The sequence below is a fragment of the Grammomys surdaster genome, unplaced genomic scaffold (assembly GCF_004785775.1).
Source record: "Grammomys surdaster isolate TR1022 unplaced genomic scaffold, NIH_TR_1.0 149, whole genome shotgun sequence".
Classification (NCBI taxonomy): Eukaryota; Metazoa; Chordata; class Mammalia; order Rodentia; family Muridae; genus Grammomys; species Grammomys surdaster.
The window spans coordinates 4,760,118-4,779,492 of record NW_021604607.1 but is presented as its reverse complement, the minus strand read 5'-3'; the positions used below and the strand labels follow the sequence as shown (position 1 = coordinate 4,779,492).

Here is a 19,375-nt window from a genome sequence, read left to right as displayed (position 1 = left end):
GAACGATTAAGAAAAAAATGAGAAAAAGCAGACTTCAAGGAAATAATCAACAGGACACTGGTCACACATTGTCCACAAAAAAAGGAATAGGTATTTTTAAGATGTCATGTTCACAGATTGATGATATGCTATAATTGTTATCCTCTGGGACTGTGCTTCACATTATCAAAGCTCAAAGTAATTCTGAGCTTCACTGAACCATGATCTTCTGAGATTCCTTGTTTTGATTTTCACAGGTAACATCTGTTTACTCCATACTGACTACTGGTCTGTATTTGACCTATATCTTTCTTATGTACATTGGACTTCATTATTACATCATAACTTTGATATCATTATCCCACTCTCTCCCTGAGTTTATAAAGTCTCATAATGCTTCAGTTCATCATCACCTCCAGTCTGTGATTATAATCATACATCTCCTAAGGATAACTCCATTATTATTAAAAGTAACTCAGAGAAGAAGGCTTGAATGCAAATCAGCATTTCCACATAAGGATTCTGATTCTAAAGAGTACTTATTGTGGAACATTTAGAAAGCTGTTTTTTCATCCTAATAAAATAAGAACACACAAGGGAAAATATGGACCAAACATTGTTTCAATGTAATTAAAATGTACATGTTTTATATACACAGATACAATTTTTAAATGTCAATATTTAAGTTAATTGTGAATATTGATAATATAAATCTTAATGAGCCAATATTTTATTACTATTGGATGAAAGCTTCAATTTTATATATTGTCTCAATAATGTACATTATATTTATAATCAATTATTATTATGTGACTTCTACACAAATTCATCTTCATATCCAATAAATGGAGTTATTTTCATCTCTATACTAATTGCAAGAATGTAGAACTGTGAAAAGACAGCATGGTTTCTGGTCGAGCACTGGGTATAGATGGTCAGAGACCCAGCAGGTTTCTCTGCAAGGAATGGCATGCATTTTGCCATGCTCCCAGACTCGAGGTTCCTGACATGATGCTGAAAACCTCTATCAATCCACACCTTTCAGCCACATAGGACAGCCCTCTACAGCCCTTCCTATGGTTTGTGGACATAGGTCATGTGACACAGTTAGAAGGTGTGACTGTAGGCCTCAGACCCTCATGAGATCTCCATATTCATGAGATACCTAAAGGCCAGAGGGGATAGCCAATTAAGCATTCCTTTCCAAACCCTCCTCCTACTTACAAAAGGTATTTAACCTCAGGCTCGCCCTAAGAACACAGGGTACAGCTTCATCCAATTTCTGCCATGACAATAAACACTTTAAAACAATGGACTACCTCTTGTCTTTGGTGTCTGCCATGGGGAACCGTGGAGAAGGCCTTCAACTACTGAGCCACCATCTAATCTCCCGCTTAGGACATCTCTGTGTTCCAGCCATGGAGACCACCAACTCAAGCAAGCTAGCAGAGCCAGCCATTACCTAGCCAAGTGAGTCGCCTCAGCCAAGAGTCTCATCTACCCCAGAGCTTCTCCCCCTCACCCTTTTCGGCTGTGGATCCTTCTAGCCCATACACTCCCCATTTCAACCCTTTCATGGCCTCTCAGCAGTGCCTGGGAGCCCAAGATCTGAGACCAGTTGGTCTCTGGTGAGCCGCCTCAGCCCGGGGACCCCTAACCTAAGAGCTCCAGCCTACACGGGGTCTCAGACTGTGTTCTCCCCACACCCAGGGTGGAGTCCTGCAGCTTCTCACAGCCTGACATCTGCCAAGTGCATGTGAACTCAGTCAACTTTCCATGCTTCTGTGCCCTGAGCCAAAGCTCCAGCTTCCTGGGGTGGCAGACACATGGAACCTACAACTGAGCCCAACAGAAAACACACCCATGTGCAAGCTACAGCCCCACACAAGACAGGAAGTTTGACTGCCAAGACTATTGTCTTGAAAATGAACCTGATGTTCATTACAGAAGATCAATTATACACATCCTTAGTGAATCTATTTGCTCAGGACATACAAAAGTAGTTCCATGCCCCTTATTTCATACTTTACAAAGACATAGATGGTATTACTTACTTTAGAATCTATGTTGTAAACATTTACCTGATTGATCGTCTTTATTCTCACATACCTCCAGGGACTTGCATAAATTGGGTGAAGATGTTATAAAGAAAATACAGATATGTAGACTGATGTGTTTATAAAAAGATAAAGAGATAAAGAGTATGTTTTGTGGGTGGGTGGAGAGGTATGGGGGAAGGGGATGTCTCGATGGGCCCATGCCCAAGGCATCTCTTCCCCGGAGGGACCAGTCATACAATGGTATAGCATAGAATAGAGGTTATTCAGGGCATGAGGAGGGGAGCCATGAGGGTAGTAGAGGCAGAGAGAGAGAGAGAGAGAGAGAGAGAGAGAGAGAGCAGAGAGCAGAGGTTGACCATGACCATATGGAGAGATGGGTAAGGGAAGGGGGGAGGGGGGAGGGGACAGAATGAAGCTAGAGGCAAGAGATCATCAAGAGATTAAGAGAGAGAGGAGGGGGCAAGCAGCCCCTTTTATAGTGGGGCAGGCCAACCTGGCTGTTGTCAGGTAACTGTGGAGGTGGAGTTTAGACAGAATATTAACATAGACTGAGCTCACTGATAGAAAATTCAATCAGTCTCTTCCTCCCAAACTTAACCTATTTATTATATGCAGTTTAAGAGCGAGATGGGGTTGGTGGATACATCTGAAAAAAGAGGTGGAATTACAACATACAGATAAATTAAGAGTCTATTTATGTTAGACAGGTGTGTCAAGGAGACATGTTTAGTTAGTTATGCTAAGAATGGTCTCTACAGGGGAGAAGACTCTGTTTATTAATATTCAGTGTAGGAGTAGAGATAGAGTCGAAATTTCTACATATGTATTTAACATCCAAACACACAGAAAGACTTTATAACTGTTCAAAGTTGTAGAGGAAGCCATCTGCATTCTCATGAGTCTAGGCTATGGGATACTTAACATGGTCATACTAATACCATAACACCAATTTAATCAGGCATTACTTCTCTATTATTCATTTAGTTAAAATACTAATTACTCCTACCCAGTAGACTGTGTTTGATAATATATGACTAGCAAGTCTATATAGTAAAAGATCCACTTAGATTAATGTCATTATGAAAGTTTCGATGTGGACTACAAATGAACTAAATACTATGGTTATATCAAGAAACCAGAACAGTCCTTTGGCTGGGTTAGACTTCTAGCTAGTCTGCCCCCATAAAGACACCATATCCTGACCCATCCTAGAGGGAACACTGTAATCAGAGCAGCAGGTAAGAACCTTCCCCCAAAACCCTATGCCCCAGAGCTGCAGCTTGGAACCTGGAGGACTCAGGACCCATCACTCACCCAAAACTTGCCCTCCAGAATACCACTACCCTCCTGTCTATTGCTTGGTCCTTTCTGCTGAGGTAGATTCTTAGCTGGTCTGGACCCATGAGGGCACCATAACCTGACCTATCCTAAAGGAAACACTATAATCAGAGCAGTGGAGAATCCACTGCACTCAGAGCAGTTGAGGAAGCTGGGACTCTCAGGAGCTCTAACATGCCCAGGATCATAGGATTTCAAGATCCCAGAAGCAGCCTGAGTCCAGGAGCTCTTCCACCAAGGAGCTCAGGCTCATAGAATCACAGAGAGAGCTGGACTCTGAGAAGTTCTGACGCAAGCAAGATAACAGGAGAGACGGGCTTCAGTAAGAGACAGGGCGTGCAGGTAGCACTAGAGATAACCCGATGGCAAAAGGCTAACTCAGCACATAAGCCACAGAAACCAAGGATATGTGGCATCATCAGAACCCAGTTCTCCCACCATAGCAAGTCTTGAATACACCACCACACTGGAAAAGCAAGATTCCGATTTAAAATCACTTCTCAAGACAATGATAGAGGACTTTAAGAAGGATATAGATAACTCACTTAAAGAAATACAGGAGAACACATATAAGCAGGTAGAAGCCCATAAAGAGGAAACACACACACACACACACACACACAACCCTTAAAGAATTGTAAGAAAGCATAACCAAACAGGTGAAGGAATTAAACAAAACCATCCAGGATGTAAAAATGGAGGTAGAAACAATAAAAAATTACAAAGGGAGACTATCCTGGATATAGAAAACCTAGGAAAGAAATCAGGATTCATAATCACAAGCATTTCCAACAGAATACAATAATACAAGAGATAGAAAGAGATAGAAAAGAGAATCCCATATACACAAGATAAAATGGAAAACATTGACACAATTCTCAAAGAAAATGCAAAATACAAAAAGCTCCTATCCCAAAATATCCAGGAAATCCAGAACACAATGAGAAGACCAAACCTAAGGATAATAGGTATAGATGAGAGTGAAGAGTCCCAACTTAAAGGGTCAGTAAATATCTTCAACAAAATTATAGAAGAAAAATTTCCTAACCTAACGAAAGAGATGCCCATGAACATAAAAAAAGCCTACAGAACTCTAAACAGACTAGATCCAAAATAATTTCCTCCTGTCACATAATGATCTAAACATCCAATACACAAAACAAAGAAAAAATATGAAATGCAGTAAGGGAAAAATGTCAAGTAATATATCAAGGCAGATCTATAAGAATTACATCAGACTTCTCAACAGAAACTAAAAACCAGAAGATCCCGGACTGCTATCATACAGACTGTAATAGAACAAAAATGCCAGCCGAAACTGCTGTACCCAGCAAAACTCTCAATCACTATAGATGGAGAAACCAAGATATTCCATGACAAAAACAAATTTACACAATATCTTTCCACAAATACAGCCCTACAAAGGATAATAGATGGAAAACTTCAACACAAGGATGGAAACTATAACCTAGAAAACGGAAGAGAACAGTTTTAAAACAATCCTAAAGAAGATAGCTACACAAACATAATTCCACCTCTAATAACAAAAATAACAGGAATAAACAATAATTTTTCCTTAATATCTCTTAACATCAATGGACTCAATACCCCAATAAAAAAGACATAGACTAACAGAATGGATACTTAAATAGGACTCAGAATTTTGCTGCATATAGGAAATGCACCTCAGTGACAAAGACAGACACTATATCAGAGTAAAAGGCAAGACAAAAAATTTCTAAGCAAATGGTCCTGAGAAACAAGGTGGAGTAGCCATTCTAATATCTAATAAATTGACTTTCAACCAAAAGTTATCAAAAAAATAAGGAAGGACACTTCATATTAATCAATGGACAAATCTAACATGATGAACTCTCAATTCTGTATATCGATGCTCCAAATGCTAGGATATTCAACTTCATAAAAAAAAATGTTACTAAAGCTCAAAGTTTAAATTGCACCTCACATAATAATAGTGGGAGACTTCAAAACTACACTCTCAGCAATGGACAGATCATGGAAATAGAAACTAAACATAAACACAGTAAAACTAACAGAAGTTATGAATCAAATGGATCTAACAGATATCTATAGAATATTTCATCCTAAAAAAAAAATATACCTTTTCTCAGCACTTCATGGTACCTTCTCCAAAATAGACCATATAATTGGTCAGAAAGCATGCCTCAACAGATATAGAAAGATTGAAATTATCCCTGTATCCTATCAGATCACCACAGACTAAGGCTGGTCTTCAATAATAAAAAGAAAAAAATGGAAAGCCCACATTCACATTTGAAATGAACAATGCTCAACCCAATGATAACTTGTTCATGGGGGATATAATGAGAGAAATTAAATACCTTTTAGAATTTAATGAAAATGAAGGCACATTGTACCAAAATTTATGGGACACAATGAAAGCAGTGCTAAGGGGGAAAACTCATAGCTCTAAGTGGCCCCAAAAAGAAACTGGAGAGAGCATACACTAGCAACTTGGCAGCACACCTGAAAGCTCTATAACAAAAAGAAGCAAATATAGGAGTAAATTGCAGGAAATTATCAAACTAAGGGCACAGAGAAAGTATCCAAATTAGTAATACCAGAACTGAAAAGGGAGACATAACATCATAAACCAAGGAAATTCAAAAAATCATGAGATCCTACTACAAAAGACTATACTCAACAAAACTGGAAAATCTGGATGAAATGGACAATTTTCTAGACAGATACAAGGTACAAAGTTAAATTAGGAGCAGACAAACCATCTAAACTGTCCCCTAACCCCTAAAGTAATAGAAGTAGTCAATAAAAGTCTTCCTAGCCAAAAAACCTAGAACCAGATGGTTTTCATGCAGAATTCTATCAGAGCTTCATAGCCAATCTACTACCAATACTCTTCAAACTATTCCACAAAATAGAAACAGAAGGAACACTACTCAATTCGTTCTATGAAGCCCCAATTACGCTCATACTTAAACCACACAAAGACATAACAAAGAAAGAGAACTTCAGACTAATCACCCTTATGAATATTGATGCAAAAATACTCAAGAAAATTCTTGCAAACCGAATCCAAGAACACATCAAAACAATCATCCATAATGATCAAGTAAGATTTATCCCAGAAATGGAGGAATGGTTCAATGTATGGAAATTCATCAACTTAATCCTCTATATAAACAAACTCAAAAACCAAAAACAAAATGCATGATCATCTCACTGGATGCAGAGAAAACATTTGACAAAATTCAACTCCCCTTCATGGTAAAAGTCTTGGAAAGAACAGGAATTCAAGACCCATCCCTAGACATAGCAAAAGCAATAAACAGCAAGCCAGTAGTCAACATCAAACTAAATGGAGAGAAACTTGAAGCAATCCCACTAAAATCAGGCACTAGACAAGGCTTCTCACTCTCATCCTACCTATTCAATATAGTACTGGAAGTCCTATCCAGATCAATTAGAAAACAAAAGGAATGCAAAGGGATAAAAATAGGAAAGGAAGAGGTCAAAATATCACTATTTGCAAATGATATGATAGTATACTTAAGTGACCCCAAAACATCCACCAGAGAACTCCAAAACTTGATAAACAGCTTCAGTAAAGTGGCTGGATATAAAATTAACTGAAACAAATCAGTAGCCTTCCTCTATTAAAAGGATAAACAGGCTGAGAAAGAAATTATAGAAATGACATGCTTCACAATAGTCACAAATAATATAAAATATGTTGGTGTGAATCTAACTAAGCTAGTGAAAAATCTGTATGACAAAATGTCAAGTCTCTGAAGAAAGAAATTTAAGAAGATCTTCGAAGATGGAAAGATCTCCCATGCTCATGGATTGTCAGGATTAATATAGTAAAAATGGCCATCTTGCCAACAGCAATCTATAGATTCAATGCAACTCCCATAAAAACTCCAACTCAATTATTCATAGAGATAGAAAGAGCAATTTGCAAATTCATTAGTAATTGCAACAACAACAACAAAAAAACACAATAACAAAAACTATTCTCAACATTAAAAGGACTTCTGGGGAAATCACCTTCCCTGACCTCAAGCTGTACTACAGAGCAATAGTGATTAAAAACTGCATGGTATTGGTACAGAGACAGGCAGGAAGATCAGTGGAATAGATTTGAAGACCCAGAAATGAACCCACACACTTATGGTAACTTGATCTTTGACAAAAGAACTAAAACAGTCCAGTGGTAAAAGGACAGCATTTTCAACAAATGGTGCTGGTTCAACTGAAGGTCAGTTAGTAGAAGAATGGAAATTGTGCCATTCTTATCTCTTAGTACAAAGCTCAAGTCCATGTGGATAAAGGACCTCCACATAAAACCAGATATACTAAAACTAATAGAAGAGAAAGTGGGGAAGAGGCTCAAATACTTGGGAAAAGGAGAAAAATTCCTGAACAGAACACCAACGGCTTATTCATTAAGATCAAGAGTTAACAAATGGGACCTCATAAAATTCCAAAGATTCTGTAAAGCAAAGGACACTGTCAATAAGACAAAGCTGCAACCAACAGATTAGGAAAATATCTTTACCAATTCTATATCCAGTAAAGAGATAATATCCAATATTTATAAGAAATTCAAGAAACTGGACTCCAGACAACCAAATAGCCCTACTAAAAATGAGGTAAAGAGCTAAAAAAGAATTCACAACTGAGCAATCTCAAAAGGTCAAGAAGCACCTAAAGAAATGTCCAACATCTTCAGGGAAATGCAAATCAAAACATCCCTGAGATTCTACCTCAGTCTTAGTCAGAATAGCTAAAATCAAAACCTCAGGTGATAGCCGATGCTGGTGAGGGTGTGGAGAAAGAGGAACACTCCTCCATTGTTGGTGGGATTGCAAGCTGTACAACTACTCTGGAAGTCCGTCTGGCAGTTCTTCAGAAAATTGGACATAGTATTACATGAGGACACAGCTACACCACTACTGGGCACGTACCCAGAAGATGCTTCAACATATAACAAGGGCACATACTCCCCTATGTTCATAGCAGCCTTATTTATAATAGCCAGAAGCTGTATAGAATCCAGATGTCATTCAATGGAGGAATAGATACAGAATATGTGGTACATTTACACAATGGAGTATTACACAGCTATTAAAAAAAAATGAATTCATGACATACTTAGGCTAATGGAAGGAACTAGAATATATCATTCTGAATGAGGTAACACAATCCCAAAGGAACACACATGGTATGCACTCACTGATAAGTGGATATTAGCCCCAATGGTCACAGTACCCAAGATACAATTCACAGATCACATGAAAGTCATAAAGAAGGAAGACCAAAGAGTGAGCACTTCAGTTTTTCTTAGGAGGAGTAACAAAGTACTCATGTGAGCAAATATGGAGATAAAGTGTTGGAAAGAAACTGGAGGAGGGTCTATCCAGTGACTATTTCACGTGGGTATTCATCCCATGTGCAGTCACCAAAGGCAGTTGTTGATGTGGATGCTAGGAAGTGCATGCTGACAGAAGCCTCACATAACTGTCTCCTTAGAGGTCTGTCAGAGACTGACTTATACAGAGGTGGATGTTCACAGCTAAACATTGAACTGTTTAAAGGGTTCTAAATGGAGGAGTTAGTAAGAAGACTGAAGGATCTGAAGGGGTTTGATGCCCCATGAGGAGAGCAAAAAGTACCAATCAACCAGAACTCCCAGGGTCTAAACCATCAGCCTGGGAGCACATAGGGAGAGGCCCATGGCTCCAGCTGTATATGTAGGGGAGGATGGCCTTGTTGATCATAGGTGGGAGTGGAGGTCTTTGGTTAAGTGAACACCGGATTCCCCAGTGTGTGTGAATTTGAGGTCAGGGAGATGGGAGTGAATGAGTTGGTGGGTAGGGGCACATCCTCATAGAAGCAGAAAGAGGGTGAATGGTATAGGGGATTTCTGGGTTGAGGGGAAATGGGGAAAGAAGATATCATCTGAAATGTAAATAACATAGCGAATAAAAAAATTAATTTCAAAAAAACCCCAAACAACAACAACAACAAAGAAACAACAAAACAAACAAACAAAACAAAACCAGGAAAATTTTAAGAATACTAATGTTTGAGGTATCTTAGCATCTTGGTGGTGATATGGTAGCAAAGTTTATAGAATGCTACCATTGGATAAAAACCAGGCAGAGTATATGTGGAATATATTTTGTATAACTGCACATTAGTGTACAATTATCTCAATAATTTTTTTAATTACATAAAAAAAGAAACCAGAACAATGTGACATTTGCTAAAAATGACAGGTCCTGCTAAAAAATTATTTTAGATATGATTGTGCTTTAAAGATTTTATTTCATTAAGATTCTGTACAATTAAGGTGCTAGGGCACTACAGATAAACTGGACCAAAATACATATGTATTTAATCTACAGTTAATAAAACAACTACATTTATTTCTCAATAAAAATACACTTTAAAATTTTAACATAAACTGAGAAAGAAAAATAAGTATCTCAGTGTTTTAAAATTCTTGCCATGCTACTTTTTGAGATTCTTGGACAATAAATCAATATTCCTCCTTCCAGTTTTAACCTCTGCCTGGATCAGATTTGGGGTGCTGGCTCTGCACCTCCTCATACAACATCTAGAGGAACCCTGATTCCCAGTTGCTGTGACACACCCAGGACCACAGGTAAGACCACAACATCTTCCCCAACACCAGGAGTAACTAGGATTCCTGGGGTCCAGGGAACGAGGACCCCACACCTCCAACCCGACCAGTGGCATGGGTTCTTTCCAGTTTGAACTTAAACCTGGAGCAGGCCTGAGGTGCTTTCTCTGAACCCACTCTTAAACACCAAAAGAGAGCCTGACTACCAGGGGCTTTGAAACTTCCATGATCACAGTCCCACAATGCCCAGAAGAAACTCTACTTCCAGGTGCTCTAACACACCCCAGATTATAGGGAGCAGGAACCTGTACCCAGCCAGAGACATGGATTTTGACCTGTTTGTGTCTCCACCTGGAAAAGACCTGAGGCACTGGCTCTACACCCACTCTTATCACATCCAGAGGAAGCCTGACTCCCAGGTGCTCTGACAAGCCCAGGATCACAAGTGAGATCAAAACATATGCCCAAACACCTAAAGTAAGTGGGACCCCAGGGATCCAGTGACACAGGAATCCCCACCCAGGTAGTGGTACAGATTCTTTCCAGTTTCAAAATATACCTGGAGCAGACCAAGAAATCTCCACCTCACTCATTGCTGCAACACCCAGAGAAAGCTTGATTCCCAAGTGCTCTGACAGAACAAAATCTCAGGAGGTTGGTAACAACAGGATTTTAGGATCCCAGAGGCAGCTTGACTCCCAGGGGCTCTGAAACACCCAGAATCTCAGAATCACAGGATCCCAGAATGACAGGATCAGATGTAGCTCGACTCCAAGGAAGACTGACACAACAACGGTCAAGAGAAAGAAAGGATCTAGTCAGAAACAGCAAGGACCTGTAGCACTATAGATAACCAGATGACAAGAGGGAAGCATAAGAACATAAGCAACAGAAACCAAGGTTACTTGTGACCATCAGAACCCACTTCATAGCGAGTCCTGGATACACCATCACACCAGAAGAGCAAGATTAGGATTTAAAATAACATCTCATGATAAAGATAGAGGACTTTAAGAAGCCCATACATAACTCACTTAAAGAAATACAGGAGAACACAGGTAGACAGCTAGAAGTACTTAAAGAAGAAACACAAAAATCCTTAAAAGAATTACAGGAAAATACAAGAAAACAGGTGAAGGCATTGAACAAAAACATTCAAAATCTAAAAATGGAAATAGAAACATTAAAGAAATCCTAAAGGGAGACAACCCTGGAGCTAGAAAACCTAGGAAAGAGAACAAGAGTACTAGATGCAAGCATCACCAAGAAAATATAAAAAATTGAATAGAGAACCCCAGTTGCAGAAAATACCATAGAAAACATTGACACAACAGTCAAAGAAAATACAAAATGCAGAAATATCCTAAAGCAAAACATCCAGGAAATCAAAGACAAAATTAGAAGACCAAAACTAAGGATAATAGGTATAGAAGAAAGTAAAGATTCCCATCTTAAAGGGATAGTAAATATATTCAATGAAATTATAAAAAAAAAAAACTTAACCAACTGAAAGAGATGCTAATGAACATACAAGACACCTGTAAAACTCCAAAGAGACTGAGCCAGAAAAGAGATTCCTCTCATCACATAATAAACAAAACACCAAATACACAAAACAAAAAAAGAATATTAAAGGAATTAAGGGAAAAAGGTCAAGTAACATATAAAGGCAGACTTAATCAGTATTACACCATACTTCTCACCAGAGACTCTAAAAGCCAGAAGATCCTGGGTAGATGTCATACAAACCTTATGAGAATACAAGTGCCAGTCCAGACTACTGTACCCAACAAAATTCTCAATCACTATTGATAGAGAAAGCAAGGTATTCCATGACAAAAAAACAAAACCATTATACAATATCTTTTCACAAATCCAGTCCTACAAAGGATAATATATGGAAAACTCCAACAAAAGGAGGGAAACTACACCCTAGAAAAAGTAAGAAAGTAATCTTCTTACAAAAACAAAAAAACAAAAACAAAAAGAAGATAACAACATAAGCACAATTCCACCTCTAACAACAAAAATAACATGACACAACAATTACTTTTCCTTAATATCTCTTAACATCAATGGACTCAATTAACCAATAAAAAGATATAGATTAATAGACTGGATACATAAAAAGAACCCATTATTTTGCTGCGCACAGGAAACACATCTCAGTGACAAAAGACAGATACTACCTCAGAGTAAAAGACTGAAAAAAAAATTCAAGGCAAATGGTCCCAAGAAATAAGCTGGAGTAGCCATTCTAATATCATATAAAATTGACTTTCAAGCAAAAATTATCAATAAAGACAAGAGAGGACAGACACTTCATGATCCTTAATGGAAAAATCTACCAAGATGAACTCTCAATTAAGAACATCATTGCTCAAAATGCAAGGACAGGCACTTTCATAAAAGAAACTTTACTAAAGCTCAAACCACACATTGTACCTCACAAAATAATAGTGGGAGATTGCAATACCCTACTCTCATCAATGGACAGATCATGGAAACAGAAACTAAACAGCAACACAGTGAAACAAACAGAAGTTATGACCAAATGGATTTAACGGATATCTATGGAACATTTCATCCTAAAACACAAGAATATACCTTCTTCCCAGCACCTCATGGTACCTTCTCCAAAACTGACCATATAATTGGTCACAGAACAGGCTTCAAAAGATACAAGAAGAATGAAATAATCCTATGCAACCTATCAGATAACCACAGATTAAGGCTGGTTTTCAATAAAAATGACAACAGAAAGCCCATATGCACATGGAAACTGAACAATGTTCCACTTGATAACTTGGTGAAGGAAGAAATAAAGAAAAAAATTAAAACTCTTTAGAATTCAATGAAAATGAAGCCACAACATACCTAAACTTCTGGGACACAGTAAATGCAGTGCTAAGAGGCAAATTCATAGCTCTGAGTGCCTCTAAAAAGAAACTGGAGAAAGCATACACTAGCAGCTTGATAGCATGCTTGAAAGCTCTAGAACAAAAAGAAGAAAATACACCCCAGAGGAGTAAATGGTAGGAAATAATCAAACACAGGGTTGAAATCAACCCAGTAGAATCAAAAAAGAACTATACAAAAAAATCAACAAAACCAGGAGCAGGTTCTTTGAAAACATCAACAAGATAGATAAACCCTAATGGAGAATAACCAAAGAGCACAAAGACAGTATCAAAATTAACAAAATCAGAAATGAAAGGGATACATAACAAAAGAAACTGAGGAAATTAAAAAAATCATCAGATCTACCTACAAAAGCCTGTACTCAACAAAACTTGAAAATATGGATAAAATGGACAGTTTTCTAGATAAATACTAGGTATCAAAGTTAAATCAGGATCAGATAAACCATCTAAAATGTCACATAATCTCTAAAGATATAGAAGCAGTCATTAAAAATATCCCAACCGGCTGGTCCATCTCTGACATGGTGAAGCTGAGCAAAGAAGCCAAACAGAGGCTTCAGCAGCTCTTCAAGGGTGGCCAGTTTGCCATCCGTTGGGGCTTTATTTCTCTCGTGATTTACCTGGGATTTACAAGGGGTGCAGATCCTGGAATGCCTGAACCATCAGTTTTAAGCTTACTTTGGGGATAAAGGACTGTTTGGACATCTGGATTTGGATGCAGTCCAACATGGAAGGTGTGCGCTCCGGCTGGATGAGAAAGGACATCAACACATCTGTGACAGAGTGGAGTCTGTACTGACTTATGATAGACTATCAAAATAAATATTTTTAACAATGTTAAAAAAAAAATCCCAACCAAAAAAAAAAAAAGGCACTGTACCAAAAGGATTTAGTGCAAAATTCTACCTAATACAAAAATACTCTTCAAACTATTCTACAAAATAGAAACAGAAGGAACACTGTTCGATGTGATTTTTGAAGTCACAATTGCACTTATACCTAAACCACACAATGACCCCCCCGCCAAAAAAAAAAAAGGGAATTTCAGATAATTTCCTTTTTGAACATCAATGCAAAAATACTCAATAAAATTCTCACAAACTGAATCCAAGAACACATCAAGATGATCATCCCATATGATCATGTAGGCTTCATCTCAGGGGTTCTGGGTCACTTCAATATACAAAAATCCATCAGTGTAATTCACTATATAAACAAATGCTAAGGGAAGAAAACACATGATCATCTTATTAGATGCTGAAAAAGCATTTCACAAAATTTAACATGACAAAAAAGATAAAAGTCTTCATGATAAAAGTCTTGGAAAAATCAGGATTTCACGCCAGTTCCTAAACATAGTAAAAGAAAAACACAGCAAATCAGTAGCCAACATCAAATGAAATGGAGAGAAACTTGAAGCATTCCCACTAAAATCATGGACTAGGCAGGGCTACCCACAATTTCCCTGCCTAGTCAATATAATACTTGAATTGAAGTTCTAGACAGAGCAATTTGACAACAGAAAGAGGTCAAAGGAATTCAAATTAGAAAGAAAAAGTCCAAACATCATTATTTGCAGATGATATGTGAGTATACTTAAATAATGCCAAAATTTCACCACAGAACTCCTAAACCTGATAAATAACATAAGCAATGTGGCTGGATATGACATTAATTCAGACTAATCAGTAGCCTTCCTCTGCTCAATGGACAGGCTGAGAAAGAAATTAGGGAAATGATACCCTTCATAATTCTCACAAATAATATAAAATACCTTGGTGTGACACTAACGAAGCAAATGAAAGATGTGTATGAAAAGATCGTCAAATCTCTGAAGAAAGAAATTGGAGATCTCTAGATACAATGAACTCTAATGCTTATCAATTGGCAGGATTAATATAGTAAAAATTTCCTTTGTACTGAAAGAAATCTACAGGTTCAATACATCCAAATCAAAATTCCAACTCAGGTTTTCATAGAGTTAGAAAGAGTGATTTGCACATTCATTTGGAATAACAGAAAACAAACAAAAAATATAGCAAAAACTGTTCTCAACAATAAAAGAACTTCTGGGGGAATCCCCATCCCGGACTTTAATGTTTATTACAGAACAACAGTGATAAAAAACAATATATTTGAAGACCCAGAAATGAACCCACACATACAAGGTCACTTGATCTTTGACCAAGAATCTAAAACCATCCAGTGCAAAAAAAGAGTTTTCTACAAATGATGTTGGTTGAACTGCAGGTTAGCATGTAGAAGAATGCAAGTCAATCCATTTTTATCTCATTGTACAAATCTCAAGTCCAAGTTGATCATTGACCTCTACATAAAACCAGATAGACTGAAACTAAAAGAAGAGAAAGTGGGGAAAACCCTTGAACACTTGGGCACAGGGGAATATTTCCTAAACAGAACACCAATGGCTTATGCACTAAGCTCAGCAATAGACAAATGTGACGTCATAAGATTGCAAAGATTCTGTACAAAAAGACACTATCAATAGGACAAAGTGGCAACCAACAAATTGGGAGAGGTTTTTTTTTTTTTTTTTTTTTTTTTAACCAATCCTACATCCATTAGAGGTATAATATCCAAAACACACAAAGAAAAAAAAATACACAAGGAACTTAAGAAGTTAGAATCCAGTGAACAACAACAACAACAACAAAAAACTATTAAAAAATGGGGTACAGAACTAAACAAGGAATTCTCAACTGAGGAATATTGAATGTCCAAGAAGCACCTAAAGGAATATTCAAGATCCTGAGTCATCAGGAAACTGGAAATCAAAACAAATCTGAGATTCCAGCTCACACTAGTCAGAATGGCTAAGATTAAAAACTCACATGACAGCAGATGCTGAATAGGAAGTGGAGAAAGAGAAACATTCCATTGTGGGTGTGTTTGCAAGCTGGTACAACTGCACTAGAAATCAGTCTGGGAATTCCTCAGAAAATTGGATATAGTACTACCTGAGGATCCACCTATTCCACTCCTAGACATATACCCAAAGATTCTCCAACATATAATAAGGATTCCAACATATAGCAAAGCTCTACCATGTTCATTGGAGCCTTATTTATAAGAGTCAGAAGCTGAAAAGAATCCACATGTCATTTAACAGAGGAATGGATACAGAAAATGTGGCACATTTACATAACGGAGTTCTAGTCAGCTATGAAAGACAATGAGCCCTGCCTGGTCCTTTGGGCTGGGGCAGACACAGAGTTGGTCTGCTCCTGTGGAGATACTGAATCTTGAGCCATCCTAGAGGATCCACTGCACTCAGAGCAGCCAACACAAAGTTGGTCTGCTCCTGTGGAGAAACTGAATCCTGAGCCATCCTAGAGGAGCCACTGCACTCAGAGCAGCAGACACCAAGGTGGTTTGCACTTGGGAGATATCGTATCCTGAGCCATCCTAGAGGAACCACTGCACCCAGAGCAGAAGGATTTCCAAATCCAAGAGGTGGCCTGAGTCCCAGGAGTTTTTCCACCCAGGAGATTAGGATCCTAAGACCACAGAGACATCTGGACTCTGAGGAGCTCTGCCACAAGCAAGATAACTGGAAATACAGACTCCAGTCTTACACAGTGAGGGCAGGTAACACTAGAGTTAACCAGATGGTGAAAGAGAAGCACAAGAACATAAGCAACAGAAACCAAAGTTTCTTGGCATCATCAGTACCCAATTCTCCCAATATAGCAAGCCCTGGACACCCCATCACACCAGAAAAGCGGGATTAAGAATTAAAATCACTTCTCATGATGATGATAGAGGATTATAAGAAGGATATAAGTAACTCCCTTAAAGAAATACAGGAGAGTACAAGTAAACAGGTAGAATCCCTTAAAGAGGAATCCCAGAAATCCCTTACAGAAAGGCAAGAAAACACAAAGAAGGAATTAAACAGAAACATTCAGGATCCTAAGATGGAAATAGAAACAATAAAAAAAAAAGCTCTAAGAGAGACAACCATGGAGATAGAAAACCTAAGAAAAAGATCAGGAGTCATAGACACAAGCATCACCAACCAAATACAAGAGATAGAAGAGAAAATCTCAAATGCAGAAGATACGGTGGAAAATATTGACACAGTTGTTAAAGAAAATGCAAAATGCAAAAAACTCCTAACTCAAAACATCCAGGAAATCCAGGACACAATGAGAAGACCAAACCTAAGGATAATAGGTATAGATGAGAATGAAGACTCCCAACTTAAAGGGCCAGTAAATATCTTCAACAAAATTATTGAGTAAAACTTCCCTAACCTAAAAAAACGAGATGCCCATAAACATACAAGATGCCTACAGAACATCAAATAGACTAGACCAGAAAAGAAATACCTCCCGTCACATAATAATCAAAACATCAGATGCACAAAACAAAGAAAAAATACTAAAAGCAGTAAGGGAAAAAGGTCAAGTAACATATAAAGGCAGACCTATAAGAATTACACCAGACTTCTCACCAGAGACTATAAAAGCCAGAAGAGCCTGGACTGACATCATGCAGACCCTAAGAGAACACAATTGCCAGCCCAGATTACTATACCAAGCAAAAGTCTCAATCACTATAGATGGTGAAACCAAGATATTCCATGACAAATCCAAATTTGCACAGTATCTTCTCACAAACCCAGCACTTCAAAGGATAATTGATAGAAAACGCCAACAAAAGGAGGGAGACTACAACCTAGAAAAAGCAAGGAAGTAATCTTCTAACAACCCCAATAGAAGATAGCTATACAAACATAATTCTACCTCTAATAACAAAAATAACAGGAATCCACAATCATTTTTCCTTAATATCTCTTAACATCAACGGTCTCAATTCCCCAATAAAAAGACACAGATTATCAGACTGGATACACAAACAAGTCCCAGAAGAAACTCACCACAGTGACAAAGACAGACATTACCTCAGAATAAAAGGGTGGAAAACAATTTTCCAAGCCAATGGTCCCAAGAAACAAGCTGGAGTAGCCATTCTAATATCAAATAAAATCCACTTTCATCCAAAATTAATCAAAAAAGATAAGGAAGGACACTTCATACTCATCAAAGGAAAAATCTACCAAGGTGAACTCTCAATTCTGAACATCTATGCTCCAAATGCAAGGGCACCTACATACATAAAAGAAACTTTACTAAAGCTCAAAACACACATTATACCTCACACAATAATAGTGGGGGATTTCAACACCCCACAGTCAGCAATGGACAGATCATGGAAACAGAAACTAAACCGAGACACTTTGACATTAACAGAAGTTATGAACCGAATGGACTTAACAGACATCTATAGAACATTTCATCCTAAAACAAAAGAATATACCTTTTTCTCAGCACCTCATGGTACCTTCTCCAAAATAGACCATGTAATTGGTCACAAAACAACCCTCTACAGATACAAAAAGATTGAAATAATCTCTTGCAACTTATCAGATCACCAAGGACTAAGACTGGTCTTTAATAATGACAAAACCAATGGAAAACCCACATGTACATGGAAACTGAACAACTCTCTACTCAATGATGACTTGGTCAAGGAAGAAATAAAGAAAGAAATTAAAGACTTTTTAGAATACAATGAAAATGAGGACACATCATACCAAAACTTGTGGGACTCCATGAAGGCAGTGCTAAGAGGAAAGCTCATAGCTCTAAGTGCCTACAAAAAGAAACTGGAGCGAGCACACACTAACAACTTGACCACACAACTAAAAGCTCTAGAACAAAAAGAAGGAAATACACCCAGGAGGAGTAGAAGGCAGGAAATAATCAAACTCGGGGCTGAAATCAACCAAATAGAAACAGAAAGAACAATACAAAATATCAATAAAACCAGGAGCTGGTTCTTTGAGAAAATCAACAAGATAGAAAAAATGTTAGCCAGATTGAACAGAGGGCACAGAGACAGTATCCAAATTAATAAAATCAGAACTGAAAAGGGAGACATAACAACAGAAACTGAAGAAATTTAAAAAATCATCAGATCTTACTACAAAAGCCTATACTCAACAAAACTGGAAAACCTGGATGAAATGAACAACTTCCTAGACAGATACCAGGTATCAAACTTAAATCAGGAGCAGATAAACCACCTAAATAGTCCCATAACCCCTAAGCAGTCATTCAAAGTCTCCCCACTAAAAAAAGCCCAGGACCAGATGGTTTTAGTGCTGAATCCTATCAGACCTTCAAGGAGGACCTAATACCAATTCTCTTTAAACTATTCCACAAAATAGAAACAGAAGGAACGCTACCCAATTCGTTCTATGAAGCTATAAGTACACTCATACCCAAACCCAACAAAGACCAGACAAAGAAAGAGAACTTCAGATCAATCTCCCTTATGAACGTCAATGCAGAAATACTCAATAAAATTCTAGCAAACCGAATCCAAGAACACAT

General features: G+C 37.8%; 1 pseudogene; it reads left to right on the top strand.

Annotated features, from left to right (window-relative positions):
* The first annotated feature begins 13,468 nt into the window (after positions 1 to 13,468).
* LOC114619211 lies at positions 13,469 to 13,721 on the top strand (annotated as a pseudogene).
* Positions 13,722 to 19,375: the final 5,654 nt, after the last annotated feature.